This window comes from Otolemur garnettii, unplaced genomic scaffold (genome assembly GCF_000181295.1).
Source record: "Otolemur garnettii isolate 467f Iridium unplaced genomic scaffold, OtoGar3 scaffold00254, whole genome shotgun sequence".
In the NCBI taxonomy this organism is placed as follows: domain Eukaryota; kingdom Metazoa; phylum Chordata; class Mammalia; order Primates; family Galagidae; genus Otolemur; species Otolemur garnettii.
The window spans coordinates 432321-439898 of record NW_003852649.1 but is presented as its reverse complement, the minus strand read 5'-3'; positions in this window follow the sequence as shown (position 1 = coordinate 439898).

Genomic DNA, 7578 nt, shown 5'->3' with positions numbered 1-7578 from the left:
TCTAATCTGTTGTTGATATTTTCTATTGCATCTTTAAGTTCCCTAATTGACTGCTTCAGTTCCTTCGACTCTGCTATATCATTTCTATATTCTTCATATCATTCATCTCCTATTTGGATCTGTTTTTGGATTTCCTTGTGGTTACTTTCCACTTTATCAGCAGTTTCCTTCCATCATTTGTATTCTAAATTCTCTTTCTGTCATTTCTTACATTTCTTTATAGGTGGAATCCTTTCAGTAGCTACCTCATGGTGTTTTCAGGGCATTGCTCTGGCCTGGTTCTTCAGGTTGCCAGGATTTTTGAACTGAGTCTTCCTTATGAGTGTTTTCTTTTATCTGTTTCCTTGCCTTAATTTTTCTTTCACTTTCTCTTGTTCTTTGAGTTACTGTGACACTGACCTATGGTTTTGATGAGTCCTCTTGGTACAGGAACAAAAGTTTGAGAAGACTGAAGAGCAAGAAGGGAAAAAAGATTTTTAAAAAGAGAAGGAGGGGGGTTGAGTAAAGGGAATATTGACAAAAAGAAGAGAGGCACAGAAAGAAGGAGATAGGAGCAATATCGGTGTACAGAAGGGTATTTTGACCCAAACTTAAAACTCCCGAACCGCTAGGGGTGCCAGGTAGGGTGGTTCCTTGCGGTCAGCAGTTCTTTGCTAGCCTGTCAGGGCACAGTACACCATCTCCACCAAGTAGAGAGGAAAGACAAAAATGCTATAAATCCAACCAACAAGCAAATAGAAAACTTCATGGGATAAAATTGGGGGAAAACAAAATAATAGGGGTAGAAACACTAGCAAAAAATGAAGTTCTGATTGTTAAAGAAGGCAACAATGGAACACTATATTTAAACTAGAAAAATAAAGAAAGAAAAGAAAGAAAAAATAGAAAAATTTAGAGGGAAAATGTTGAAATTAAAGGAACAAAACAAAAACAGTATATATATCTTGCTGAATATTATCTGGGCAACAGGTGATCTTCTGGGATATGGGACGTTAATCACAATGCTGATATAGCTATAGAAGATAGAGACTGGAGGCCTGTGCTAATTTCTCAAACTCTGCAGGGTGGAGAGCATAAATCTCTCAGCCCACTTCAAAGGCACTTTAAACTGCTAAACTTAGCTCAGCAGAAGCTTTCCCAGGAAAGCACTTGTGGCTGGGATCACTCCTGAAGTGGCTGTCCACTTAGGCAGTGTGCCAAAACTGGTCTCACTCTATGCCCCTGAGGACCAAGGCTGTAAGGCAACTCAGTCCCTGCCTTTAGGCTGCTCAAACATTAGATTTCTCACCCAAGGTCTCCCACCAGATCATTGCTCTGTGGCCCTGAGGGCAGAGCTTGCCAGGTCAGTTCTCCCACAGTGGCTCCACACGGCCCACAGCCAAACACTATTACCTCTGTCAGGGTCAGTGGCTCAGTCTGGGGCCATAGACAGTGGTTAAAGTCCTCCACACTCTTGCCTAAGTTCTCCCAAGGTAGTTCAACTGAGTGTCAAGTCCAAAAAAAAAATAAAGCACCTCACAGGTAAGGCTTTTCCAGTGTCGTCTCACTGCTGTTATACTTACAGATGCCTGAAGGATTAGACCGAAGGATCACATGCAACCACTTGCCATTTCTCCACTGCTTTTGTCTTCCTCATGGGGTCCAGAAGTCTCTCACTGACTCCCTGTGTCCCTAAAGGGATGTTTCTGGGCAGATGCTACCAGCCAGAGATGTCTGGAGTCTTCTCTCCCCAGTCTCACCTAGCCCAGTTGCAAGGAAGCTGTTAATCAGCCACCATCTTGATCATGTTTCAAAACCTCATTATTTTTAAAGCTGGGGTTGCTTGTTACTGTAGCACACACTGACTGTCCATTCTGACTAACGTAATGTGGCAGTGAAACTCATGGTCCTTGCAATGTAATATAGACAGGTGCTATACACTTTGTTAAACCACTACGATGCCAGCACTGCCCTCTTTGACTAACCTTTCTGTTCCTATGCCCACTTGGTAGAGTTCTTTCATTTCCTGGGACTCAGTTGCCACCTCCACTAGGAAGCCTTCCTAACCATCCATTCAAGGCAGCATAGGGCAGCCCTTTGGCAGGAGTCCTGCAAACTCTTGTTGTCAGCCAGTTTTTCTAACTCTTTTCTACTTCAAGGCCACCACTTGCCCACTCAGGGCATTTGTTAGACTCAGAAAGAGTGAACACTTCCAGGTGGCTGCAGCTCTATGGGGCCATGGCTCACCAGGGGATCACCGACTGATGTTTGTCCCTGCCCATAAAACTTTCTCTTATTAATCTGCCTTAATTGTGAGTTGATCTTTCAGTGAACCAACCAAAAGGAAACAGGTGAGTTTTTCCATGATCCCTACAATAAAATAAAAGGATAGAAAGGTATAGACAACTTTAGCCCACAGGCTTTGTCTTCAATGGTGGGTGTCCCACTTACGATCTCTATTCTTTATTTCATGATGTTGTATCAATGCTATGAATGCAGGGCGGTGGTATGAAACCAGTAGGCTGTTTGAACTTTTGGAACCTTGTGTAGGATTGATGGTGGTGCAGAGGCATGAAAGGCCAGTATGAGCCAGAAGAGGCGAGCGCGTGCGGAGACTTGGTGGTGCATAAGGTAGATTTTTTAACTTTGCAAGATCCCCTGGCTTTGGTGAGAGAGTGTGCAGAGAGCAATGATAGCAAATAATGTACGAATGTTTTTTGCATTCAAAGGATATCCACATATGTTGGAAGACCTTAAGTGAGTGTTGTTCTTAGATAACTCATGTTAGCTGAATGTGTTAAGTGAAATGATACTTGTATTGAGCCATGATCTGTACACTGTCCTCCATGGCCCTGCCTACCAGGCTTTATGGACTTAGCTTAGAGCACGGCACAAGAAGTTTTCATAGAAGGAATGAATATGTTCTAAAGACTTCCTCTCCTCTTTTTCCTCTGCCTCATTTCCTGATCTCCCAAGCCCAGAACTGAGGAGCAGAGGAGTTGTCAAGAGCATGGAGTTTGCAATCAGACAGACCTGGGTTCACATCTTGACTCTACCATTTACTTGCCATAAATCTTTGAGGGAGTTACTTAGTTCCCCAAGCTTCAGTTTCCTCAAATGTCAATTAGGCTCACTGTCAATCTCACAGGGTACCCATGAAAAGCGCTTGGGGAAATGCACTCAACGGGTGTCTACAGAACCCTGCCAACGAGTCAGGCTCTGTGGCTGGGAGACCAGAGTGGTCAGGAAAGGCCCCACCGAGGAGCAGACATTAAGGTGGCAGCTGAGTGTTGGGGAGAAGCTGGCCATGCAAAGAAGAGCTGGGAGGAGAACATTGCAGGTAGGAAAATAGCAACTTCAAAGGCCCCATGCAAAGAAGTGCTGGGAGAAGAACCTTCTAGGTAGGGGAATACAACTTCTAAGAGCGTGAGAGGTAACCATGCTCAAGAAGTGGCTGCTTTTCCATCTCCTGCTGTTGTACCCCGAAGTTCCCCAGAAACCACACAACCAGACAAGCTGAATTTGCAAGGGAGTCTCTTTATTCAGGAGCTGGACAGGGACTGTATCTGTGTCCCAACTGGGGGGTTCTGAGAGCAGCCCCACCCTGTGTGCTTAAGGGGTCGGGTTTTTAATTCTTGATCTGCATCTTGCTTGGCACACAGGCTGTCCAGGTGCATCTGGGTAGTGTAGCAAGCAAGCGTTGTACTGAAGCAGTTAATTAGTCATATGTCGTACATCTTTGTTTTAATATTTTCTCCCAATACATTTTAGCTTCAGTACTTTCCCCACCTTGAATTGTTTAAAGGTCAGTCTGGGGACAGTTGTTGCCTTACATGTCATTTCCCAGGGAGTTAGACAATCAAGAGATGGGGAGTGAACTAGAAGCAACAAATCAATTAGTACTTTTTCATTTATCTTGGGGGTGAATTAGACTTCTTTGATTTTTTTGAGAGCTTGCGGGCCTGGTCTGCATCTTGATTGGCAAACAGGCTGTCCATGTGCATCTGGGTAGTGTAGCAAGCAAGCGTTGTACTGAAGCAGAATTTTGCGATTAGTTAGTCATATGTCGTACATTTTTGTTTTAATATTTTCTCCCAATACATCTTAGCTTCAATACTTTCCCCACCTTGAATTTTTTAAAGGTGAGTCTGGGGACTGTTAGTGCCTCACAGTTCATTTCCCAGGGAGTTAGACAATGAAGAGATGGAGAGTGAACTAGAAGCAAGAAATCAATTAGTACTTTTTCATTTATCTTGGGGGTGAATTAGAGTTTTTTTATTTTCTTGAAAGCTTGCAGACTGGAAATTTGCCAGGAGTTAACTAACATATTTCTATTATAGCCTAGGCCTGACAACTTTCTGCCTTAGCCTAGACCCAGCAGGCCTAACACAGTCTTCCTTCCCTGGATGCACCATCATCAACCTGGGAACATCTAGGCCACAACTACCCCACCATGACCTTATCTCACACTTGATTCAATGACTCAGAACAAGTTATCATCCAAAAGCTATCAACCCCCACAATGGCAGGCATGGGGCTATGTGCTGTCTGAGGCAGGAAACCAGGGGAGTCACCAGAGCCAAGTTTGCTCCTGGGCACACGGCCATGTGGACAAGTGAGTTATCTCCACCAGCATTGGCTCCTGGGGACACAGTGGACATTCACTGTGAAACTGTGACCACCACTGACTCCAGCCTTTTTGCTTCTCCTCCTGTGTAGAATCTCCACAGAACACCCATGGGGCCAGGATGAAAAACAAGGTTCTTGCCTAATCTCCCCCAGTGGGATCACAAGGCCCCTGGAGGTGGCCTCTCCCTTGCCAGTGTGTCGTTCTTCCACTTCTTCTTGGAAGGTGGCCATGAGCACCAGCACCTGCACCTGCCCATGAAGTCTGGCAGCTGGAACTCAGGGCCCAGTCAGGTGGGATCAGATCATGCCCAGCTTTTCCCAGTGGGTCTGCCTTGGTCTACTCTTCTTTCCATCTAGATCCATACAGCAAATTCCCCACAAAGTGGTTCATTCCCCATCAAGGCCTTCAAAGCTCCAAAGTATTTTTTTGGGTGTTGAATCCAGCCCTTCTTAGCCTCCCAACTCAGCCAAATATCCCCTGAAGAAGAAATAAGATGATAGTTTCAATTACCAAAATCTGACCAGAAAACGCTCACTACTCTAAGTATGGGCCAGAGCCACACCAGCTTATGAGGGTCAGTGTTGTATGAGCATATAGGAAAGGCTGTAGGGCTGCCAAGCTGGGCACAAGTCTGGCACCAACTGGTAACACTGCCTCCTGCTTCCTGGGGCACCTCCAGCTCGGACTGCCCCCTCTTTGCCTGGCACCTGGCAGGACTAGCTTCCAATTTTGCCTTTCTGCTGCCATGAGATGGCAAGTCTGGTGACAGCACTGGAGCTGGGCTTGAGGAGGAAGTGGAAAAAAACTTCAAGCCTCTGGGAGTTACCCACAGAAGCCGGTGGCAGTAAAGGCAATGATGCATTCTCTGACTTTCCCTCCTCCTAGCACCTCAAGGCTGTTCCAGGTGGGAAGAGGATTGCCTGAGAACTAGAAGCCCCAGGCCCAGCCCTGCTCTAACTTACCTGCCAACCTTTTGGTAAGTTGTTACCTGAGCTTTCAGTTTCCCATCTCCAGGAGATTGCACTTGTCCAACAAGAGCAGTAGTTCAGACTGAATGCCAACGTGGATTAGGGGAACACGTGGCTGTGGGATACGGAGGGGGCCACATCTAGTGGTCAGCAATGTTGTGATTCACTGGTGATGTCTGCCTTGGACTTGAATGGACAGGGAAGATGCCATGTTACTGCCATCCTGACGCTAGAGGACTTCTGTGCTCCTGCCCAGTGGAACATTCCACCACTTGGATTCAATGGGATAAGATTCCATAGCTTCAAGGCGTATGCTACCAACTGGGAAGCTGTGAATTCTCCAAAAGAACGTTCATTATGTTGATGAATTTTAACACCTTTCCTAAAAGAGTGAACAACAACCACAGCATTCTAACTTATCTAACCCATGCTGAGTTGGTTAGTTAAATTAGAGAATATTTTTCTGTTAGAGATGTTTGGGATGGTCTGCTCTTTTGTTGTCCACATTGAGATGATGCCAGCACCAAAAAGTAATTAGTCACAGGGCCACTGGATGTGGCGGTCCCTCTCTCCCGTGGCTCACAAGCAGTGAGCACTAGCTATCACCTCCATGACTGGAGCAGAAATCCCCACAAGAAGGATAGAGCCTCCAGCATCAGTTTACTGGAAGATGCGAGAGGGGCTGGACTACCAATAGGTGCTGTGGCAGTCCTAGCTCGCTCCTCCCCACAGCCAGCTGTTTTCTGTTCAAACTGGGCTTTAAATTGGCCCCCTGCACACATCCCACTGCCAGAGAAACCCTCTTCTGACATCCTGTTCCACTCTGCAGACCCTCTGGCTCACTTCCCAGGGCTCCTTTCCCATCCCAGACCCTCTCAGGTCCTGCACCAGCTGCCCTCCTCTGTGTCATTTAGTTACAAATCCTTCCTGCTTTCCTCTCAAAACATCCCCACTGTTTCTAGGCTTGGCTTCTTCCCTGCCCAGGCCCCTGTCCCTTCTCTGTAGATGACACTAAAGAAGAAGCCAGGATCAGAGATCCCCAACTGGTTGTTCCTTAAACATGTCTCATCCCTTCCGCTTCCAGGCCTGACCGAGCTCCTGAAAAGCACAGGTTGGGTGGTCAAGTGACACTGAGGGTGGTGGGAGAGTTGGGGGCAATAGTTCCCAGTTTCCCCATCTCCAGGGCAAGGGTAGCAGGAAGGGGAGGCTTGGAGCACCTTGACCACGTTGGCCCACCCAGATCTTTGCGTGGGCTCCTTCAGATACTACTAAAGACAGAAATTTTGAAATGAAAGTTTGCAACTTATTCTTTTTTAAAAATATTACTACCACAGTTCAGTTTACAACTTATTATAAACAGAATGAAACATAAAAGTGAGTAGTATCATGGACCCCATATTCTCTCGTTTGGCATCAAGAATTACACTGTTCCACTAATATTTGTTTCATCTGAACTTTCATCTTTAAAATTTGTATTGTTTTCTTTTTTTTGTAGAGAAATCTTCATATTTTAATTATTCACTTAATTACATTTAAGGATTAGGAAAAAATGCTCATATTTTGGCCCTTACTCAGTTCTGTTTGACACAAGATTCCAACCTTAGCTCTCTCACACTCCCTCTGTCTCTTTTTTTTTTAATTTGTTTTTTATTAGATCATAATTGTGTACATTAATTCTCTCATAGGATACAGTGTGTTACTTCTATATGCAGTTTGGAAAACTCTCATCCAAGTGGCTAACATAGCCATCATGTCTTTCTCATAATTGTTATGTTAAGACATTTATATTCAACCTTTAGACAAATTCACCTGTACCCAAAAGAGTAAATTATATGCGTGATCCCCACAATATCATTCTCTTCACCCATCCTCCCCCTCCCCCGCCCCTCTCCTATCCTCGTAGTCTAGGGCTCCATTTGGATTGTAGCTTTCCTAAGATAGCTAACAATTAGTTTCATAATAGTGTTGAGTACATTGGGTACTTTTTCTTCCATTCTTGAG